At 37.2% G+C, this 23,939-nt stretch overlaps 1 long non-coding RNA gene across 1 annotated transcript; it reads left to right on the plus strand.

Moving 5' to 3' along the window:
• The first annotated feature begins 837 nt into the window (after positions 1–837).
• Positions 838–10,201, plus strand: LOC141579816 (uncharacterized). The gene is made up of 2 exons (XR_012511829.1): positions 838–1,145; positions 9,701–10,201. It is a non-coding gene; the product is annotated as an uncharacterized LOC141579816 (long non-coding RNA).
• Positions 10,202–23,939: the final 13,738 nt, after the last annotated feature.

Consider the following 23,939-nt stretch of genomic DNA (forward strand, 5'->3'; position numbering starts at 1 on the left):
TTTCCTCATTTTAAACTCAGACTCTCATGGGTGAGTTAGCTCCAGTCATTCAAATGCTAACACTAAGTCCCTACCAAGGTTGCTTGGAGCTCAGCTCCAAACTAAACTGACTAATAAGGAAGAGAAAGTGAAGTAATTCCTGCCCCTTCCCTTTGGCAGAGAAAAGCCTACCAGAATTTTTCCCTCCCTCCTCTGTCTTTGGAGTGGATAGCTCGACTTCAAAGAGGACAATCTAGTTGAAGTCAAGAAATATATATCCACCCCTAATACAACCGGAAATTTGATCTGTTAGAATTTCTTTAAGGTTTACAGCCCAGTGACACAAGAAACTATAGACCGTCAGCCATTACAACCTGAGTGTGAATTTATTCCACTACTTTCTCCATAATTCCCTTAGCCAACAGCAAGGGAATGAGAGTTTTGCCAAAATGACAGCCTTTATTTCCTGTAAGGAACCTGAGAGCTCTGGATACCTTGGTACAATAAACAAAACAATAGCCCCCAAAGATCGTCCTTAACCTCAGAACCTGTGAATATGTGAACTTACATGATAAAAGTGACTTTGCAGATGTGCTTAAGTTAAAGCTCTTGAGATGGGCAGAGGAGCCTGGATTATGCAGGTGAGCCCCATCTAGTTACGTGAGTCCTTAAAAACATGGAGGACCTTTCTCAGCTGTGATCAGAGAGAAAAACACCTGACGACAGAAGCAGGGTCAGAGAGACACTGCGTTCTCAGCCTTGAAGGAGGAAGGGGGCCATGAGCCAAGGAATATCTGGGTCCTTTAGAACCTGGAAAAGGCAGACACGGATTCACGCCTAGCACTTCTGGAAGGGATGTAGCTATTATGAAACCTCGCTTTTACCTTGGTGAGACCCGTATTAGAATTTTGTTCTACAGAACTGTAAAGTCATAAACTTGTGTTAAGTCAATACACTTGTTGTAATTTGTTACAGCCGCTGGAGAAAATTAAGGCACTGGGAACAAGGAAGTGAGGACTCCAGTCAGAGAGGGAGGATGAAGAGGGTTCAAGATGGAGCAGTCGGAAGGCGGTTTGAATCAATCCCTTTCCTCCGCCCAGAGAGTACACAGAATGAGCACCACATGGCTGACTATGGACAAAAACGAAGCTAGGCCTTGAAATACAGTAAGTCATGTGCACGTGTTTGCTTACTTTAAGAGAATTTAGAGCTCCATTCTGGGGCACTTTTTCTCTAAAATCTCTCTCTTTATTGCATATCACTGTTGCTGTTTATTACCTTCTCTCTTTTTGCTTTTTAGGGGGGTCATTAGGTTTATTTATTTTTGATGGAGGTACTGGGGATTGAACCAGGACCTTGTGCATGCTAGGCAGGCGCTCTACCACTGAGCTACACCCTCCCCGCACTGTTGCTGTTTATGACCTTCCTAGAGCTCCTCATGGGGTATCACCATTTTGTTTCTTTTCTGGATTACTTAGTTTAATACTTTATTTCACATTAGAATACAAGCTCCCTTTTTCCATATTAGACAGCAAGTTTTCAGAACAAAAGGACTGTGTGCATAAATTCATTGTTGTGTCTGCGTTGCTCATTCACTGCAGAACGAATGGAGACATTTCCATCTGTCCTCAGAACCCATCACCCCCACTCCCGCCCCCCAGGCCTCTACTGTTCTCTAAGCCCAACAGTTTACCATGGAATTTTAAGGAAGATAGGCATGAACAAAGAAGGAAGTTTGTCCTTCAGTATTTCATGGTCAAGGAATTGATTTATTTACAGCAGCTAAATCATTTATTAAAGTTCATTTTGTTTTGTTCTTTTGGGTTAACCTCCGTTTTCAGATATGTGAACCATTGAGTATTAACTTTTAATATGATCACAGAACAATTCTAAGAATCAAAACACTAAAATAGTCACCATACAAGAGCAAGAAAATATCTGGTTTCATTCAGTGAATCAACATGACATTCAAAGTCCTTGAAAATTACAAGGAAATTGATCTTAAGGGGAGCCAAAGGCTAGTAGACTGGACCAGCCAAAGGTCATATATAAAAAGACTAGGTGGAGCTAGAAAAAAAGCTACGACTCATGATTTTCACTTTAGAAGTTCTGGGTTTGTTTTTTTTTTTTCTTGTTTTCCTTGAGCACCATCTTTCCCCAACAGGCCCATCTGAAAATGGGTGGGACCCAGATAAATCCTGGTTGTTTTTTCTTCCCCCACAACACGTCTCTCCCACTTCTCGAAAAAATTTGTTCATACCAATGAAATCAGGTGAAAAAATTTATGAGCCTCTGTTCTTAAAAGCATGAATCAGACAGAGTAGAGAGGTGGGCAGGCATCCTTCCTTCATCTGCTACCTTCCTCATCCAAGGTAGGGCGAGGGCTATAAAGCTCTGCATAACATTGCCCAAGAGGCCCATGTTTGGCCCTTTAAATGATGGCCAAGACAGTCAAACTCATCCACAGGAAATAAGGTTATTGCTTTTCCCTTCATCTCTTCTCATTTCCTCCCTGTCTTCTTGTTAGTGTCTCATGTTTGCCCTCAGACTGTAGTTCTGGTACCTCCTCTAATTCAGCTCTTGGCCTTTCTCTTTTCTAACATTTAGAAAACTGATTCTGGCCTCACTGCACTACTCCACCTCTTGCTTCCCAGACGGGAGTTGATATTCATCACTGGCTTCCTAGCCAAGAACCAGCCTGCTCCAAGTTTCAGTCTCATTAACTTAGCATGTGACAGGCTTTCTGTGCTAGGGACATCTCTCTATTTTATTATTTTCTGCCTCCTCTGATAATCAATGGGTGAGGTACTCATGATAGAATTCTCTTTTCTGTCCTTTAAAAAAAATGTTTTCCCCTTAGAAACATCAAGTAGAATGGTGGTTATCAGGGGTTAGCAGGAAGCAGAAAGGGAGAGTTGTTGTTTACTGGATAAAGAGTTTCAGATTTGCAAGAAGATAAAGTTTTGGAGATATGCTTCACAACAATATGAATATACTTAGAACTATGGTACTGTAGACTTCTAAATGGTTAAGATGGTAAAATTTATGTTATGTGTGTTTTTTATCACATTTTTTAAGAAAAGAAATTAAAAAAATTTTTTTTTTCCTTTTGAGCTCTGCTCTTTCTGCTTTTCAGTGTTGAATTAGGTTCCAGATTTAATCAAATGACTATTCACCTGAAGTCTTTTAGAAACAGAATTTGCCAAATGGACCTATCTTTGATATTTCCCAAATCATTATTTCTTACTCTAAACTGAGCACTAGATAATTTGCTAAGCAGTGGTAGAAATTCAAACATGAATTGCACATAAGCCACCACTGCCTGAAGTTTATACACCCAAACAATGATGATAGAAGAGCTGCCATTTATTATTATGGTTACTCTGTACCAGAAACTAGACTATGCCTTTTACATACATTATCTCTTTTATTTTTTAACAACCTAATGAAATAGTTGATTTTTCTCTGATTCTGTAGTCTTCAAAAGGAGTTGATATGTGTCCACCCAGAAAGTGAAAACAGAATGAAGAACTGTTGAAAATGGAATTAATGTTTATCAATGTCTGCGTGCCAAGCAGAGTTCTGAAGAAACTTACACATGTTTTATCTCCATTTTACAGATAAGGAAATTGAGGATCAGCCAGGTTAAGAGACTTGCCAAAGCCCATTTAGCTAATAAGACAAACAGGCGGATTTGAAGCCAGTGTCTCATTGATCTCCAAAGCTGCCTGAATCTTACCACCACACTATGACCTTCCTATAAAGTGACAGTACAAGTTGGAAAGTGGTTAAGTGCACTAGGAGCATACATGGAATAAGCAGGAAACCAGAGATTTACCTTTAGCTGGAGTTGGTGAGATGAAAGAGTAACCTAAGAAGGAGGAACGACATATTTAAAGGAGCAAAACGGAGACATACAGGGTTTACATGTAGCAAACAAGCAGTAGAGTTGGCAAGACTCTTCCAGCCAAGATGTTGAGCTATAGATAAGACCAGGAAGCCACACAAAGGCTTGGGCCTCCAGGACCTGGATGTCCATCTAAGGGGTTTGGACTTCAGAATTTATGTGATGGAGAATCATTAAGATTTTTAAAGCAGAAATTATTTTTTTTAAATACAACATACAAACTTTATTTACAAAAATAACAGGTAAAGTCAAACAGGCATTTATATAGCAGAGAACCATTAAGATTTGTCAAGATTTTTCTTGCAGGGCCAAGAGCTATGTTTTTTAAGTTCATTTAGCAAAAGTGTATGGGATGAACTGGGGTAGGGTTAGGGGAATGGAAAAAAGAAAACTAGCTAAAACTTTTCTCTTCTTAATTCTATCTCTTTTTAGGTTAACATTGGCCTTGACACTGAAAACATGTCCTCAACATGTTGAAATCAAGTTTTCAATAGCGTATTTGTCTGAAACTACTTGTTTTTAAATGAATTAAACATGATTTTTAACCTTTTCCCTTAAAAGTCTGTAGGTTTAAAACATAATTTGAAGTTCATTTTCCAGGGAGGAATCCAATTTGGCTTTTGTTGTTCCTGGTCGGCCATTATATGATTTTTTTTTTTTATTGCAAGCCTTTAGAATGGCTCACAGATGTTGCTTCTAAAATAGATCCTCCTGGAACTATTTGGTTTGAGAGAATCTTTGTTGCCATGGATTAAATTAATAGGAGACCTCATGTTGAAAATTCAAGGCTGTACTCAAATATAGGAAATAGTAATATCTCAAATTTATAGAAAATAGTCATGGGAACAAGTGACATTTGGAATGCTAACCCATAGGTCCACATCATTGTACTGACAGTTGAGTTATGCTATATTCAAATTAAAGACCATCTTTCCCAAGGAGAGAGAGAGAGAGATTAACCAGGTTAATGTTTTTGTAAATTCGGAAATTCAATATTCCTTCTTGGTCAGTTGTGCTGAAGAAATAGGACAGTTAAAAGAATAGCGATGGCTTAAATTATACATATGGACACGATGAAATTTAAGACCATTCACCATAAAAAGAACTTAACAAAATATGATCAAATTTTTTTTTTTTTTAAGTTTAATTTTTTTTATTGAAGTACCATCAGTTACAATGTGTCAATTTCTGGTGTACAGCACAATGTCCTAGTCATGCATATACATACATATATTTGTTTACATATAATATGATCAAATTTAAATATCAACTAAACATCAGCTGAGTCCTGCACAAACTGTCTTTGCACATAGTCAGCACCTAAAATGTATTCCTTGGTCTTCTCTTTCACTCTCCCCCTCAGTGAACTCAGCCATTGCCACTAAGCTTGAGTCCTTGTTGCCACCCACAGATGAGGGATGTGCATGTCTACATCTCCAGTTCTCACCTATCTCTCAAGATCCACATCTGTAACCTTCTATTATGCATCTCCCCATCAGGCACCTGACACTCAAGATATCCAAACCAAATTTATCGTTTTATCCATAATCCTGTTGCTCCTACTATGCCCAAAGTCAGACCTCTACATCAGCATTTTCCAAATGGTGTTCCAGAAACACTAATCCCCCAAAAGCTTAAATTAAAAAAGAGATTTATGGTCAACTTAAGTTTGGGAAAGTTTGCATGTTATATTACACTTTCTTGGAAATTCACAATGAAAATTAAAGGTGCTTATGTTTCCTGAAGTACAAAAAAAAAGTGTTATTTTGTTTATCTTAGTATTTCATTTGATGTTGGACCCCTTTTGTATACAGCTATTAACATTCTAAAAAAAACTAGTGTTTAAGAAAGATACCTTATTGTGTGGTACACCAGAAATTGACACATTGTAACTGACTGTACTTTAATTAATTAATTAATTAATTAAAAAGATACCTTGTAAATAGCTACTGTCAATCATTTTGACTCCTCCTATCCCTTACCCTGTGCATAAAATTCATCACCTCCTTCTGTAATTACACCTAAGAGTATATCTAAAGCCGGACTGCCTGAATTTATTTCCTGACTTCATCATTTACCAGTTATGAGATGTGCGGGCAAGTTCCTTCATCTGTCTTTGCTCAGTTACAGTGCCTGCAACATAATAACTGCTCAATAAAAGTTCACCTTTATCACTATTATTGTCATCTCTAAAACGGCTCTTAAATGTTTGCTGTTTCTTATTGCCTTTGATACTTTAATGGTTTAGATACTCATCATTTCTTTCCTGGATAATAATAATAATAATAATAATAATAATAATAATAATAATAATAATAATAATAATAATAATAAAAAATAAGAATTTACATTTAGTTTGGTTCTTTATAAATGTACTTGACATTTTCATGTACATACCCAGCTAACCTAATACTTTATTTACTCTGTTCACAAACTTTTTACTTTGCAGTTCATTCACCACACTGATGTATAATTCTTTTTAAAACACAAATCTGATTCCATTCCTATGCTCAAGAACATTTAATGACCCTCCATTACCTAAGTAAAAAAGGGAAGTAACAGCTCCTTTTCATGGTGGACACACCCCTGACTTCACATTCCCCATCACAGAGTCTTTTGATCTAGCCACATACACCACTCCATGAGGTTAGAAGACAGAATGGGCTTTCAGACCCCTTGGTTTGGCTAGTGCTGTTTTTTGTTTTGCCTCGAATACCCTTTCTTCCTTTTTCCACTTATTAGAGATGTTATTCATTCTTTGAAGTCCACCTCAAATTTTACCTACTCCATGAAATATTTCTCATGTCTACCCAGTTAACATTCCTTCTCTTCTGACTTTTTTAATCTAAATAAACTTTAATTTTAGAATAGTTTCTAATATTCCTTCTTAATTCTACATTTTTTCCAAGAAAATATAACTTATACAGTATTATGTTCCATCTCGTACAATTAATTGCACAGAGACTATCTTCTCCATTAAATTGTGAGCTCAGTGAGAGGTGACGCCTGATTCATTCTTTTGTACTTTGCAAATCAAACACAATGCCTTGCATGTAGTAGGTATTCATATGAATATTTATTGACTAAATTTGCCTACACAGAGTGTCTTACTACTCACTAATGTACACTGCACCTTAGACAAATATTACACTTAAAAGAGTCAATTGGTTGGTAGTTCTTTCCTTGCCAGAAGTTTCAGCTCTTTGCAAAAGAATTCACAATGGGCTTCCTTTAATAGGGAAATGAGCCAATATCTTTAAATGAAAACACAATCACATGGAACTTTCATAAAACACGCCTACAACACACACCTGTATCCACCAACTATCCCAGGATTCTGACTTCTTGGGATAATACCATGTTTTTGTTGGGATCCTCTTGGAATAAATATAAAGGCCAATTAAAATATTAGCCCTATAATAATATCATATCTTCATTTTTCCAATGGAGACTTCCTGGTTGGCTCTCAGAGAGGTGATCTAATCTATAGTCTCACTCCCTAATCTAAGTTCACTTTCAGGTCAGATGTCCCCAGCTTGTTTCTGATTCAATGATCTCATCTCCTTCAAGGGAGCTACTCTTCCTTTAAAGGGTGCTATTGGAAAATCACACTGGAGACTTACCTACTCCAGAGACAAATTTTCCAGCTCTGAAGTACACTATCTCCCCTGTCCATTGTTCTCAGCACCTCCTTCCCCTCCTGTTGACTGGTCTTGGAAATACTGGCTCGAAGTAGGAGGAGTAACTCTTTAATAAATCTTCCATTTTCCTGCAAATGCATTTAATTAATGTTTCCCAAGGAAATTTTAATGCATATTTTCAAATCTTTTCTTACCCTGTGACTGCCACAGGACTCGCATGTCAGGTTTAAGTTGGAGATGTTTTTGTGGCTTGAAGAAGTTTGGGCCACTGCTGTGCATCACATTCTCTTTGTTCATCCTAATATTTACTGATACAGACCAATTATTCACAAGCTAACGCTCTGGACCTCTTAGCTATAGCTGCTTCCCATGACTTGGATATTTTGACTCCATTTTGCTGGTTAATGATCAACTATTATCTATCCCTGCTACACCTCTGCCAAGAGCTTTTTTCCAGATATTACTTTATAGTTATTATCTAATCTTTCTAAAACCATGGAGGAAGTTTTCTCATCTAACAGAGGGTAAATGATTAAGGAGAAGACAGTTAAAGAACCTGCTCAAGGTGACATGGTAATTCAGCGATGGAGTAATACTGAGTGTTCCCAGTGTTCATTTTCTAATCGTTTGTTTTCCATAGTTCAACCTGCAAACCTCCTCATATCATCTGAGTTCAGGTTTGTTTACAGTTGGCTTACATTCCTTAAAAATCGATAAATGGCTCATTGAAATGAGAAGATGTATACGGATGTATGGGATATAGTTTAAAGTGCTCTGTGGAGAGTTATATGCTGATTCTATTACTGTTGTTCACCAACGTGGCAGGTCTGCCCATATTTTTTAAATAATTGCTTGATTACAGAAGCAGTTACAACTATAGGCTCATAAGTACAAAAAGCTATTAATACTTTCCCTGGTAATTGTATAAATTTCCAAAATAATTTTGAAGGCTACATTTTACTTTTTTTAAATTAAAAACTTATAAATATTTATTTCTAGAATATGCTTGTATTCACTTCCGTGGTACACTCCACCTTGCAGTAACATTATAATTTTTTATTGAGGAACAACTAGATGGAAGAAGTAAAAAAATGCCCACTTTTGGGGTTATTTTCACATTTCTGAAAGATATTAGTTATAGCAACACTTTGTGTATAAGTTGTAAACACATAATTAGTAACTGCTAAGTGTTTTTGCTTTTTTTTAAACAAATATAATTTTATCAGATTCAACATGCTCCTCCTTTTTAAAAGAAGTTTAAAGGGCCTAGAATCACCTTGCATTTTACAGTTCAATTCCATCTCACTCTACAAGTTTTTATGAAGTTTGAACACTGGGCTAGATACTGGAGTGTAAGTCCCACCGCAGAATGTAAGCTCCATAAACAAAAGGAGTTGGTTGTTCCTGGTGGACCCCTAGCATCTAAAAAAGTGCCTGGAATATAGTGAGTGTTCAATAAATGTTTGTTGTATAAGTAAGTAATGCTCTCGGGGGGAGGGGGGAGCGAGGGATGCAAAGTTGAATAAGATGGCTACTCTGTCTTCTAGGATATCTCGGGAGCATTTGGAGATGGTTCTACTATGGCTATTCAAGAGCAAACCAGTTTTTTAAATAACTATTCTATTCTACATTTTTTTTTCAAACCAACAACATTTTGGTGGGTGCAGTTATAAACAATGCATATGATTTTATTTCAGTTTTAAGACAAAAACCTACATGATGAAGGAAGGAAAATTTTAAGTCTTTTTAGATGCATTTCCATACCTTGTAAATCTTGTTGTTACAGAGTTTTCCATTCATCATGGCAGGCCACCCAGTATAAGCACTGAGTTTTAAGTATTAGATTTGTAAAAACAAAAAAACCTCACAGTGAGAAAATGGGCTTGAAAGTCAGCCACTGCCAAGAACGATAAGAGTTTTCTGAATTATCTCAGCTCCTCCTACATACTACAACAATAGCTAGGCCTGGCTGACCTGATTACAGTGTATGTGGTGATCCTTGCCCATCAATAACTCTGTTCCCTTCTTTGTCCTGGGTCCACAGAGAGGCTACATTCTGAGGTTTTCCTGCTGTCACATGACCGTGTGACCAATGGGATATAAATTAAAGTGCTATGTGCCACTTCCAGGCCACATTAAAATTTTTTTCATGTGTGCTCCTTCCTTCTTCCAGATATCTGGGATCAAGAGAATTCCCAAGATGACCTTGGAAGCTACCTGGCAGGACTTCCAGACTGAGTCCCAGAATGACTGCATGGAGTGTATGGTAGCTTATTTTCCAAGATGGCCACCATCAATTCCTTCCCTACCCATTTGTATGTGCCATCCTCCATCAGGAGATAGAGTCTATTCCTCCACTCCTTTGAAATCGAAGCTAACCTTATTGACTTAATTGTTCAGCAGAACGAAGGGTCATTCTGTAACTGCCATCGAGACTTCTTGGATCCTAGCCACCATATTGTTAGGAAGCCTAAGGAGCCCTGTAAAGGGGCCCCTAAAAACAAGTTTCAATTTGCCAACCATATGTGTGAATTTTCCTGGAAGTCTGTCCTGCAGCCTTAGTTGAGCTGCCCCAGCTGATACCATGTAGAATAGAGAGGAACTGCTCAGCAGAGCCTTTCCCAAATTCTAAATCCACAATAATGTAATATAATAAATACAAGTGTTATTTTAAGCTGTTAAATTTTGAGATAACTTATTATGTATCAATAGAAAACTGAAACCCTATCTTATCTCCACCTCAGCTCCACTCTGGAATGTATATGCATTAGAAATGAGCTTTTAATTTTTTTCCATCTTTGTTGAGGAGTAATTAACAAATAAAAATTATGTTATTTAGCATGCACAACATGATGATTTAATATACATATACATTGTAAAATGATTACCACAATCAAGTTAATTAACATATCCATCACCTCATATTGTTACCTTGTGTGTTTGTGTGTGTATGTGTGTGTGTGAGAGAGAAAATTTAAGATTTCCTCTCTTGGCAAATTTCAACTATAGAGTTAATTAATTACAATCATCATCTTGTACATTAGACCGCCAGAACTAATCTCATAACTGGAAGTTTGTACCCTTTGACCAACATCTCCCCATCTCTCCACTCCTACCCCAAGCCCTTGGCAACCACCATTTAACTATTTGATTCTATAAGCTTGACTTTTTTAGACTCCACATATAAGTGATATCATACAGTATTTATCTTTCTGTGCTTATTTCACTTAGCATGATGTCCTCTAGGTTCACTCATGTTGTTACAAATGGCAGGATTTCCCTCTTTTTATGACTGAGTAATATTCCATTGCATATGCATGTCACAGTTTATTCATCTGTTTGTCCACAGACACTTAGATTGGTTCCATATCTTGGCTATTATAAATAATGCTGAAATGAATACAGAAGTGCAGATATATCTTTGAGAAACTGATTTTATTTTCTTTGGATATATACTCAGAAGTGGGATTGCTGGATCATATGGTAGTACTATTTTTAATTTTTTGAGGAACCTCCATCCTGTTTTCCATAATGGCTGTACCAATTTACATTCCCACCAAGAGTGCACAAGGGTTTCCTTTACTCCATATCCTCACCAACTTGTTATCTCTTTTCTTTTTGGTAATAGCCATCCTAACAGGTGTGAGGTGATAGCTCATTGTGATTTTGATTTGCATTTCCCTGATGATTAATGATGTTAAACACCTTTTCATATGCCAATTTGTCATTTGTATACCTTCTTGCAAAAAAAAAATGTTTTTCAGGCCTTTTGCCCATTTTTCAATTGGGTTATCTGATTTTGTTTGTTTGTTTTTGGCTATTGAGTTGTATAAGTTCCTTATTTATTTTGGATATTACCCCTTTTTATGCCAGTACCATACTGGTTTGATTGCTGTAGCTTTGTTAGACAGTGTGAAATCAGAAAGCATCATGCCTCTAGCTTTGTTATTCTTTCTCAAGATTACATAAGCTATTCAAGGTCTTTTCTAGCTTCTATTATTTTGAGCCTACCTGTTTAGGTTTAATTGTCATTATAGAAGGGAGAAGTATACCTTTCTCTTCAAGGACAAATATTATGAGAAAAGTAGAGGCAGCAAGAAAAACGGAGTGAGAGTCAAACTGTCCTGATTCCCCCTCACTTGATGGGAGTTCCAGAGGTAAGGAAAAGCACTTAAAATACACTGAGGAAAACACTCAGGGAAAAAGGGCTTCTGCCAAGCATTCCACTTTGGATTCTTAGAGGAAATCCTCTTGGAGGCTATATTTGCAACCTTGGAGCACAACAGAGTCTGATGTGCAGGAAAAGAGCTTGCACACACACGTTAGCCTCTTGTCACAAGTGGAATATACAGAACCCAAAAATTCCCATGTGCCCTCAGAGTGGGGTTGAGTGGGGTGCAGTTATCTGAAGAGTTGAGATGGAGAACTATGGTTGGAGTTGCCCTGGGTAGGAAACTGGATAGGGAGAGGGTAACGAAATGGTCCCAAAGGCAAGAGTTAGAGAGTTGACAAGGACAAACATACCACAGAGGAGGTGAGGGGAGCCAGTTTGCGGTCAAGCCTTATCAAACTAAGAGAGCAGCCCACAAGTTATACCAGCATCAGACCTCAATATCAGACACCCCCAGACTATGTAGGGACACAGGGACTATACCAGTTAGGCAACATCTGCCTTCAGTCCAGACACAACCTGGAGCAACTGAGAACTCGATCTCCCCTTGGCTACCAGGAGGTCACTCGAATCTACTTCCCTGTGTGTCCAAGCCACCAAGGAGAGTTCAGAAAAGAGAGTCTATGCATTTTATCTGGATGAGACTGAGAATTTTTTCTAGCAAGATTGTTTAAATTATTGAGGCAGAAAACACTTACTGAATTGGTCTGTAATATCGTATCACTACTAGCATTGTAGAGACTTTTGAAGGAAATCAGATCAGTTACAGGAAAAAGTAAAGAGAGCACATTTTATCTACACATGGAAGAGTAGTTTGAGTATATTTGTGACCCCACTGGATATTTGTCATCATTTATATTTTCAAGATAAACAAACCAAGTCATCAAAGCCAGAATTTTATCTATCACACAGCAGACACGAAACCTCTTTTTAAAGCTCAGCTCAGCTCAGTGCTTTCTCTGCGGCTGCCTGTCCTTATAGTCTACATTTACTACCTTGCTTGTACCTTAGACCCCAGATGTAAACCTTGGACTGAATTTTGGGATATGGTTAGAGAAAGAAAGAGTAAATGGTGTTTTCTGAGGGATTTACAATGCATGTGCACACACTCACAAACACACACACTTACATAACTTGGACGGTAAATATCTTCAGTGTATTTACACACACACACATAGGCAAACATAGCAGGGTACATGTGTGCATGTGTACATAGTTGTGTCATAGCACGTAAAGAATTTATTTTGCATACCTATCCCGTGGAACTATGGATACCTGGTGATTTTCTTAGTCTTTGAGTACTTGTTGTTCCTGTGCCTTATGGAAGAATGTCTGAAGAGGAATGTAGCTTGTTTGCCAAATACTCTAGTCACCTGAGGTCCACCACTTTAGGAGGAAGTGAAGGGTTCTCCATTGCCCTGCCCTTAGAGGGATATCTTTGGGGAGTATAAAAACTCACCCAAGTCAAAAGAGAGTTAGGGAATCTGTGACCTGCCTCTGGAAATCATAAATGACTATTAAATAGCTGTTAAAAGTGTGATATCTTGCAGCACCATGTAGATTTGCTTCTCTGAGTAACTTTACATGACTGTGGACAGTCTTTATAAGAATGATATGGCCCACGTGGGCTCAATGGAGTAAGGATGGCTCTTTTCACATGGAGGTGGAATTCTTACCAGGGTTCCAGCAGCTCTTGGCCATATGAAGAAGTGAGAAACAGTGGCAACCTACAGAAGATTGGCTAAAGGAAAGTGCTTTTCTCAACCATTATTCAAAGGAGCCCACACAGAGGGGAGAAGCTGCCATTGGAGCTGTAAGTGGGAGCCAATGAGAGTGAGTAAGGAGAATCACAGAAAGGGGGTCATCAGAGAGGACTTCCTCCTTGTAACTCTCTCTCAGGATGAGCTTTACCTAGGAGAGAAGGAAGTCAATACACATGTCCTACCCATCATCATGTAGGGGTAAAAAGTGAATTTTCTCACAAGAAAAATGGTAGAGTTGGGACCTCAGAATCTCCAAGTCAGAGTTTATGTCAACGCAGAGACTCTGCCCACAGCTTTCTGCCTTGAGGGTGGACTCAGGGAAAGAGGTGCTACATAAAGATAAGGTGGTGAGTGATAAGTGGCTGCTCTTGTAACCTTATATTAAAATCAATGGAACTTCAGTTAACAGTCCTTTTCTTCTCCATTAGAGAACAAAATGGAAAACTGTTAAGTCTGAAGGGCTTATTTTGAACATTGTGGGCACCCATGAAAGAATTTTTTTTACAATATCAAAGCCAAAGAGCAGCAGTCTCCCCAATTTTTAAGAAGCCACAAAAGTTACAGAAAAAAAAAAAAAAGATCGACATAGAGGAGTGTTCAGTTATTCTGCTGGGTCTTACTTGATTTCTTAGGTTTAAACAGGTATGAAATTCACCTACTAGAAGTACTCTGTGCCTCTGATCTTTGTTTTTAGGTATAAGCACACCTCTTCAATTACATTGAATCTCTATTCTCTAATTTAGCCATTTTGCTATTTTTGACCAACACACATTTTAAATGTTAAGTTAGTCATGCCCCCCAGACTCATTTTTCAGATACATATTTTTCAAATGTTAATTTTAACTGTCTAAGAAGCTGACACATTCAGGCTAAGTACAGCTGTACTTTCCCTACTTTAGAGGCAATCTAACCACTTGATTAATCTCCCACAATCTTTTTTAATTTAATATCTTTTGACCCAAGAGATTCATTTTATAATGACAACTTGATTTAAGAAGAAATCTAGGAACAAGAGCAATGCCCCTTTTGGTGTACCTGGATTGCAGAGTAAGCAAAGAATCAGTATCAGAACTGGAAGATTCCTTTACTTCTATTTCAGAAGCTCTTTAGTAAAATAAACCCCTCTACTTATTTTTATGAAAAAGTAAACTGGAAACAGCAGCTCTTTGGATTATGTTGCTTGGATTTGCTGGCTGGTTGGAGTCTATGATTCTGTTGGCTCATAAGCTCAAGAGACAGCAACCTACATAGTCTACTGTCTAAGGCAAATATTCTCTAGTAAGATCCTTTTTTTAAAAAGGAAGAAAATTCAACTATGTTTCATGCAAGTTCCCTTTTACCTTTCCCTCTGGGTCAATGAGTTTCGTGTAGAAGTGCACTTGATTCAATCAAACGACTCCTATTGATTTTTTTACTTCTCAATATTCAGGGGGAAAACTGAGAGTATTACTCACCTATTCTGATTACATGTGGTAACAAGAATATAAGATATGGTTGTAAGAGAAAAAGTGACAGATTTTAGAGCTAAGTAGACAGAGAGGCACTTTTAGGATCCATTGGAAACAGAAAGAGACATCTGGCCCAGATGGTTAAGTAGATGACAAAATGGAGAAAATATTAAGACAAATGGGGAAAGGATTTAAGTTTCCCTTCATTCTGGCAAATTTAGACACTTCAGTATTTGATGAAAAGTCAACTTACATAGGCCAGAGCCACCGTGCAGTCCATGTCTTCCTGAAAGACAGGAAATGAAGATATCACAGATCTCAATCGGCAGGGAAGGGAAAAGGGCTACACCAGTGAAGAGAAGACAACTGACAGACAGGGAGTGTGGAGAAGATCTCTGGCCACTTTTAGGACTTAGTGTACTCTCCTACACTGTTGGTGGGAATGTAGTTTGGTGCAGCCATTATAGATAACAGTATGGAGATTCCTTACAAAACTAAAAATAGACTTACCATATCATCCTGGGCATATATCCAGAGGGAATTCTAATTTGAAAAGATACATGCACCCCAATGTTCATAGCAGCACTATTTACAATAGCCAAGACATGGAAACAACCTAAATATCCATTCACAGTTGACTGGATAAAGAAGTTGTGGTATATTTATACAATGGAATACTACTCAGCCATAAAAAGAATAAAATAATGCCATTTGCAGCAACATGAATGGACCTGGAGTCATCATGCTAAGTGAAGTAAGCTAGAATGAGAAAGAAAAATATCATATGATATCACTTATATGTGGAATCTAAGGGGAAAAAAAAAAGACAGAAATGAACTCATTTACAAAATAAAAACAGACTCAGAGACATAGAAAACAAACTTATGATTACCAGGGGAGAAAGAGGTGGGAAGGGATAAATTGAGAGTGCAGATTTGTGGATACTGACTACTATATATAAAATAGATAAACAACAAGTTTCTACTGTACAGTACAGGGAACTATTATTCAATATCTTGTAGTAACCTATAGTGAAAAAGAATATGAAAAGGAACATATGTATGTATATGTATAATTGAAACATTATGCTGTACATCAGAAATTGATGCAACTTTGTAAACTGATTATACTTCAATAAAAATTAAGTTTTAAAAAGAATAACTATAAATCTGGCCATTATAAAAGTTAAAAAAAAAAGACAGTGGATGCAGTTTGGTCTTGAGAAACTGGCAGACTGAACACAAAATTAAATAAACCCTAAAGTCATGTACTTGTTTGAGAAAATTAATGAAACATCTTTGAGAGTGGTGAATACATATTGCAGAATGAGATTTTTCAGGACTCTTCCGTATCTATATGTAACCTACTCCTTTAATGAGTACATGTGCATCAAAAAGAGATAAATAACTGAGATAGTCAACAAAGCATAATTTAAAATAAATTCATTTCTTTGTTCAAAAAATTTTATTAATTTCTTACTACTTACACATTCTAAGCACTTGGGACTCAGAAAAATCTGTTCCTTTATGTAACTTATATTCTTATGGGAAAGATAGACAATAATGAAAATGCCTGACACATTCAAGTAAAAGTTTGGAGCAGAATAGATGAGAGAAAATGTAGAACTGAGGTCAAAAAAGTAACCGGGAATTCTATTATGAAAAATCTTGTAGGTCACATGTAGCAATTATTTACTTGTACGTTAAGAAGCTACCTTCAAACCTAGTGACTTAAAACAACAGTAGTAATTTACTTTGCTTACAAAACTGTAATTTAGGCAAGGATTTGTGGAAACGGCTAATCTTTGTTCTACGTGGCATCAAATGGAGCAGCTCAAAAGGGGTGGGGTCTTCAAGCATCCACTTAAATGGTGGTTTAGTCACATGCCTGGAAAGTTGGTGCTGGCTGTACTCTGGGAGCTCAGCAGAACTATGGGCCACGTGGACAATTTCTTCACTTCGTGATCTCTCTACAGGTGTCTTGGGCTTCCTCACAGAATATGGCTGGGATCCAAGTGTGAGCCTGCTAAGAGAACAAGGAGGAAACTCATGGTATGTATGTGACCCAGACTTGGAAGTCACAGAGCATCCCTTCTGATGCACACTGGGTCAAGTCAGCCTTAAAGTTCTAAGCGGAGTTAATGGGGAAGGACACAGACTCCGTTTCTTGATGGGGCGATGACAAGGCTTTACAGAAGCATGTGGCACAGAAGAGGTTGTGTGGCCATATTTAGAAAATACAATTTGTCACACCACAATAATGGCTTTGGAATTTACTCTGAGTGAAATAGGTGGCCTTGTAGTGTTCTGAGCAGATGAGTGACTTGAGTTTTCAATATATCATTCAGTCTTCTCTGTTGGAATCAGACTGTGATGGGCAATGACTGAAATAAGACCAACCGAAAAGAGGCTATTGCCCTAACAGGGTGAGGCGTGAAGGTGGCTTGGATCAGAGTTGTAGCAGTGGAGATGGTGAGAAGTGGGAAGACTTTGACTGTATTTTGAAGGTAGATCCAACAAGAGTTGCTCAGAGATAAGTAGTGGGGTGTGTGATAAAGAGAAGAGTCAAGAATGACTCCAAAGAGGACATCCACTTCCTGCCACAGATGACTACACAGAAGCTCTCCCCTCAAAGAACAGTTAAGAAGTTGAATAAAGTACAAAATACCCAAAAACATCTGTGCAAAGCCAGCACACAGCTTGCAATGCAGCCAGGACTTAAGGATCTCAGATTCCAAAGGGAAGGGAAAGGTATGAAGGTGAGCCCAACATTTATGCTACTCTTTCCTTTGAGTCATTTGCTGGTTTATAACTGGAGCATGTCTGAGAACTGAAAAGCTAAGCAGAAATATGAGGCTAGGTGGCAAGTAGGCTGAACAGAGTTGTCAGTAATCTCAAAGGGTTAGAGAGACAAAAATTGGAGTTTGAGGCTCTGACACCAGCCAAGAGTAAAGGGAACATAATCTCAGGCAGCAGAATAGTGCAAAAGGTGTTTGTTTGTTTGTTTCAAAGTGTGCTGAACATTTAGTACTGCTTTCCCTTTTAGAAAGAAGCCTTTCAAAAGGCTTAGAAGCTGAGCAGCACCATTCAATAATGGAGTTAACATTTCCAAAATTTTATTTGTCTTTATGTTTTTAAAGGAGGTGCTAGGGATTGAACCCAGGACCTTGTGCATGCTAAAAAGTTGCAAGTGCTCTACCACTGAACTATTACCCTCCCCTAAAATGTCTAAAACTGACAAGAACTCTCAAGCTACTGATTCAAGAAGCACTATCAGTTCAAACAGAAAACTGAGTCACAACACACAATACTTGCTTTTGGTGAAATTCAAAAAGCAAGAAAATATTGTAGAGGTACCCAGAGGAAAAGGAAACATTAACTCTAAGGAAGCAGGGGAGGGTCAGTCCCCAGTACCTTCATTACAAAATATAGAAATAAACCTAAAAAAGAAAGAGTGCTGAATTTCATCAAAGGTATTCTTAACATTTATTACAATAAATGTATTTTTGTCTCTATTGTCCTATGCAGTAAATTATATTAGTAGATTTCCTAATGTTAACTATCACTGCATTCCTAAAATGAACATCATTTTTTATGCCCTCATAGATTTTCTAATTTTTATTTGTGATTTTGTATCCTATAATCTTATTTCTGCTTTCAGTCTTTTGTCAGGTTCTGCTAGCCATACATAGTGACTGAACTACCGTGTCCATAGTTTTATGTGCACTATAATAGCTTCATTAACATCAAAGTAATTTATGCTAGAAAGGTTTTCCAGAAATTTGTCATATGACCTACAGGGAAGTGCAGAAAAAGGAGCAATTCTTTGACAACTTTGTTAATTTCTTTTGTGTTATTTTTTCCTTTGTTGTTTTGATTTCTCCATTTCCACTTTTAAATTTATGTATTTCCTGAAATAACTGACTATTTCATCAAGTTTTTCAAATAGATTAGCAAAGAATTGTGAATAGTGTTCTTTTATAATTTTTAATTTCTTATGAATCTATTGTTATATCATCTTTCTTACAATGCTGTATATTTGTGAGTGTTTCTATGTTTTTCTTGATTAAAATAGCCAGATTTTATGTATACTTTTCACTAATCGTATTACTTACAAATCCTATTTATTTCTAACTTAATATTTTTTGCTTTTATATTTATGAACTCCTTTTCCTCCTTTCTTTGGATTTATTTTATTGCTACATTTCTAGCTTGGGTTGAAATTTTAATTTATTTAATTTTATTCTTCCTTGTTTATCACATAAAATATTTAAATTTCTGAAAAATATATCTTGGCTGTGCCTTATAAGCATTCATCTTCTTTACAGAAGTTTATACACAGACAAGAACAACTTCAAATGTCAGTTTTTGAGAAATGTACTTAAAAGCCCATGTAAGTGGTTGTGGATATGTAAGGAAGTATGACTCATTTGAAGAGTACTGTGAAATTTCAATTAGTTATAACCAGCTAACTGGAACCATCCAATTGGATTTGTATCTTGTTTTCTGCTTTTAAAGGCAAATTGTATGAGGGAAAAAAACCTCACAAAAGATGTAGATTAAAATTTTAAAAATTCTTCAGGGGGATTACTTGCTTCAGTGCATGACTGATTCCAAATTCCCATACTTTTTTTCAGTTCTTTATAATAATCAGTCATGTTCAGAAGGATATCCTGAGGCATTGCAACTTATCATCAGAGGTTACATTATTGTACCATAGTGGTCTTAGGAAATGTCACAAGTACATTTTCATAAGGATTCGAGTAATATTTACAAGGATTTTGATAAAAAGAACTTTATTTTTTGTTTATTTTTTAAATAAATTTTTGATTATTTCCAAAATAACTCATTCTCTGAACATTGAAATGAAACATGATTTTATCGTCATTATTACATACCAATCACAATAAAAATGCATTTACTTACTGAGCACTTACTATGTGCCAGTTAACATTTTACAACTTTTGGTGTATTATCTTGTTTAGTCTTCATAACAACATAAGGAGAAAAGCTGAATTGAGGAAATTGAAAAATAAAGCAGTTAAGTCATGCAGCCAGTTAGTGGCAAAGCCAGGACTGAAACTCAAAATATTTGCCCCTCGAGTACATGTTCTTAATTCTTTTCTACCCTACCTACCAATGAAAAAAGCGAGGCCACAAAATCATAAGAGAAATTCCCTGTGTGACTTTACCCTTGGCTGGGATGAGATGGGACAACATGACTCAGAAATATGGCAGCAAAACTGTTTTCAGAGCTACTTCACTACCCTGGGTGGCAGAGTGCCCCTCCCACCCCCAGTGCAGAGACACAATTCCTTAAAGAAGGTCTGTGACACTTTTCCTGCCACCCCAAGGAGGAATTATGTCTGTGATAGCATGAATACCTAGGCTATTTCTGGATTGTCTTTCAAGTCATGTACACGTTTTCCCATTCAGAGGAATCTGATTTAAAGGAGCCTTTGCCTCAGTCTGTTGCCACACCCAAACAAAGTATGTGGTTTTATTTGTCTGTGGCATTCAGTGTTGGAAACCAGGTGCAATGTCCCTAGCAGATCACAATGTGCTCTCAACACAGGCCACCCTCAAAGGATGCTTTCTTTCACATCCATATGTTCTTTCCAGCTTGGCATGGGATAAGAACTTGGGTTTGCTTCTGGAGCATCCTTTGTTTTTAAAAGGCTAATATCCATTTCCTCATTTTCCTTGGCAAAAAAAAAAAAAAAAAACCCAAACAAAAAACCAGCATTAATAGTAATAACACCTGGCACTAACAATGAGAACCCAGAGAAAGATTAAAAGTGGCAATTAATTAAGCTACTCTACTAGTTAGCTGCATTCAAAGGGACACTCCGAAACTCCAGTTAAAAGCACCAATCCGTACAGAATCTCAATTTTTCCATTTTCATGTACTTATCATGATTTTACCATATTTTAATAAAAATTAGACTAAAGGTGATGATCTTATTATGATTCTTATCCCAGATGACCTGTTAAGCTTTTGCCATGGCACAAGACTTTCATTTCTGGGACCAAATGTGTGTCACTTCTATCATGCTTTCTACCTTTCTGGCCAAATGTTTCTAAGTTTCTCTTAGTTCTTGTACTTGCATAGTCACGTAATGTCTTCTTTAAGAAGGAAAAATAAAGGACCTTGAATAAAACAAACAGTTGATATTGATCTAAGCTGGCTGCAAAGGAAGGTAATTAAAGGGCGGATTATTATTTCTCTGATGCAATTTTTAATCACCCCCCCACAATAAATTCTCTACCCTGATTATCCTGCTACATTTAGAGATTTGGGCCATTGTGTTCCAGGTTTCAGGCAGTGTAGTTTAATTCAATGACTTCATGAAGGTGATCAAGGCAGGTTTATTTGGTTCTTGTTTCAGTAAGCACTGTTTTAGTCATCAGCTGTTTTGTTTTGTTTTGTTTTAAAGACTCTGGACAAATAACTTCAATAAGAGAGCTTACAGAAATGCAGCTGTGTCAGCAAGAAATGAATTTCTCTTAACTGTCAGCTTAATTATGTCTCGACTTTCTACTGAAGTTCAAGTGAGTAGGGACAAAGTCTCCAAATTTAAGCCATACCTTTCATAACTTTCCTACATTCTGTGTAGTAAGATAAAATGGAGTAGTTTTAAGTTCTTGTTGAAAGGAAATTAATTTTGTCCCAGTATGACAGATATGTATAGTCCTCATTTAAGAAAAATAGAATAAAAATAAGTAGAAATTGTTTTCATTGCATGAGTTTTCTATGTATTGCCTTCTCCTCTAAATATTGAGCTACTCATAATTGTGGAATAACACTGCTAGATATCGTAATACAGCATTTTGTATTTAGTATGGTTTCACCTGTCATTCCTTCACATGAAAATCTTTTCTTCCTATTTTTATCATTAAACTATTTCATCCTAGTCTAAGTACGGAATATATCTATCAGGTTCTGGGACTTACTGTTCTTTGAATATGTTTTGCCTCCCCAATTGGGTTATAATCCCCTTGGATAAAGGGAGACATATCTTTCTTTCCTTGTATCTTTATCATCTAGCTCAGACCCTAAACCACAGATAAGCAAGAGATGTTTGTTGGTTATGATTGGGAATTTGCTTAATGACAATTATAAAAAAGAAGAGTGAGAAAATATTAATGTAATACATGTAAAATAGTATTAGAACAAAGAGACCAATACCTGTGGAACAAGTATGATATACCAGGCACTCTATACACATTAGGAGGTAGTTATATATTAACTCCACTTTTCAGTGTGGAAATAGAGACTCAGTGAGGTGAGGTCAGGAACTTGATCAGAGTCAAGCAGTATGAGAGCTGCTGAGCCAGGTCTTAGGTATGGCTGACTCCAAAGCACGGCCTCTTCCCATGGCGCCATGTTGCTTTTTATGAAAACGTTAAAACACAACCTCGCCACCAAACCAGATCTTACACTTGGTCTGCAAGAACTGAAAGGTATTTCTTGCTGCCAAGGATGGTGATTTCTTTTCCTCTTCCACTGAAGTTTAGAGGAGAAAGCAATATGTCACCATACTAGGCCAAGTTAGGTGTACAGTATAGACTGGTAAAGGATAGTTTTTTAAAACTGAGAGAAAAGAAACTTCTGATCCCCAAACCAGAGAATTTATTTGGGGCAATGACTCAGTGGGGAGAGGAAATTCCCAGCAGAGAAACTGTGGCTTTCTGAGGAAGAAAGGGTAATAGTGTAGGGAGGAACTCATTATTTTGCTATTTGGGTAAAAAAAACAAAAAGGAGGGGAGAGGAGAAAGGACATATATGAATGCACACAGAATACAATAAGAAATATTGGTTGCTCCCAACACTGGAAACCCTTTAAGATGCCCTAGTCACAGAAAGGAATCTACGTTCCTATTAGAGTGTAGAGTAATTTGCTAGGGCTGCCATGGCAAAGTGCCGTAGACTGGGTGATAGGTCAATAACAAGAGTTTATTTTCTCACCATTCTAGAGACTAGAAATCCAAGATCAAGGCATGAGCATGGTTGGTTTCTTCTGAGACCCCGCTCTTTGGCTTATGGATGTCTGTCTTCTCCACGTTTTTATATGGTCCTGCCTCTATCCTTGTCTCTGTTCACATTTCCTCTTCTTCTAAGGATACCAGTCGTATTGAATGAGGGTCCACCTTAATTACCTCATTTTAACTTACTACCTCTTTAAGATCCTATCTCCAGATATAGTCACATTTTAAGGCACTGGGGTCAGGGGGTGTTTAGAACTTCAACAAATGAATCTGGGGGGATACAATTCAGCCCATAACAGATTAAGTCAGGTTTCTTTTCATCTTTAATGACAATACAGCTGAAAAGAAGATTAAATACCACTGATTCTTAACCATGATGGAGGAGTGATATGTTAGAAACAACTGGGGGCATTTTTCCAAAGTATTCTCTATCCCCATCACCCACGTGGAGATTTTGATTATTCAGTTTTCTCCCTCTGCCCCAGTGGACAGCTACGATTATGCATTTTAAAAAGCTGACATTTATTGGATACTTGCTATCTATCAGACACTGTTAAATGCTTTATGTAAATTGTTTTATCTAAGCCTCATGAAAACTCTATGAGAAAACCCTATGAGATATTAATATTATTTTCATTTTATAGATAAGAAATCTGAAACACAGAGAGGTTAAGTAACTAGCACAAGGTATCAAAGCTAGTAACTCAAAGAGCCAGGATTCAAACCAATAATAGCTGGATTCAGATCCCCTGCTTGTAACCACCACACCTTTCATCATAGTGTATCTGAATTTTAGCAAAGCGTTTCTCATGAACACAATGATATAATGAAAACTGATTTATAAAATGTTTATAGTAGGTCCATAACTTTTAAATGATTTTTTCCCCTAAAAAACTAGCTAGTGGATTGAGTACAACATGGAAACATGGTCCCCAACTTCAGGCCACAGGGCTCTCTTTCCTTGGTCCTGCTCTGGTCTATAGACTTACAGAAGAACATAAGATTGTCAAATTAACAAATGAGATCAAACTGGGAAGGATGG

This window comes from Camelus bactrianus, chromosome 14, assembly GCF_048773025.1.
Source record: "Camelus bactrianus isolate YW-2024 breed Bactrian camel chromosome 14, ASM4877302v1, whole genome shotgun sequence".
Taxonomy (NCBI): domain Eukaryota; kingdom Metazoa; phylum Chordata; class Mammalia; order Artiodactyla; family Camelidae; genus Camelus; species Camelus bactrianus.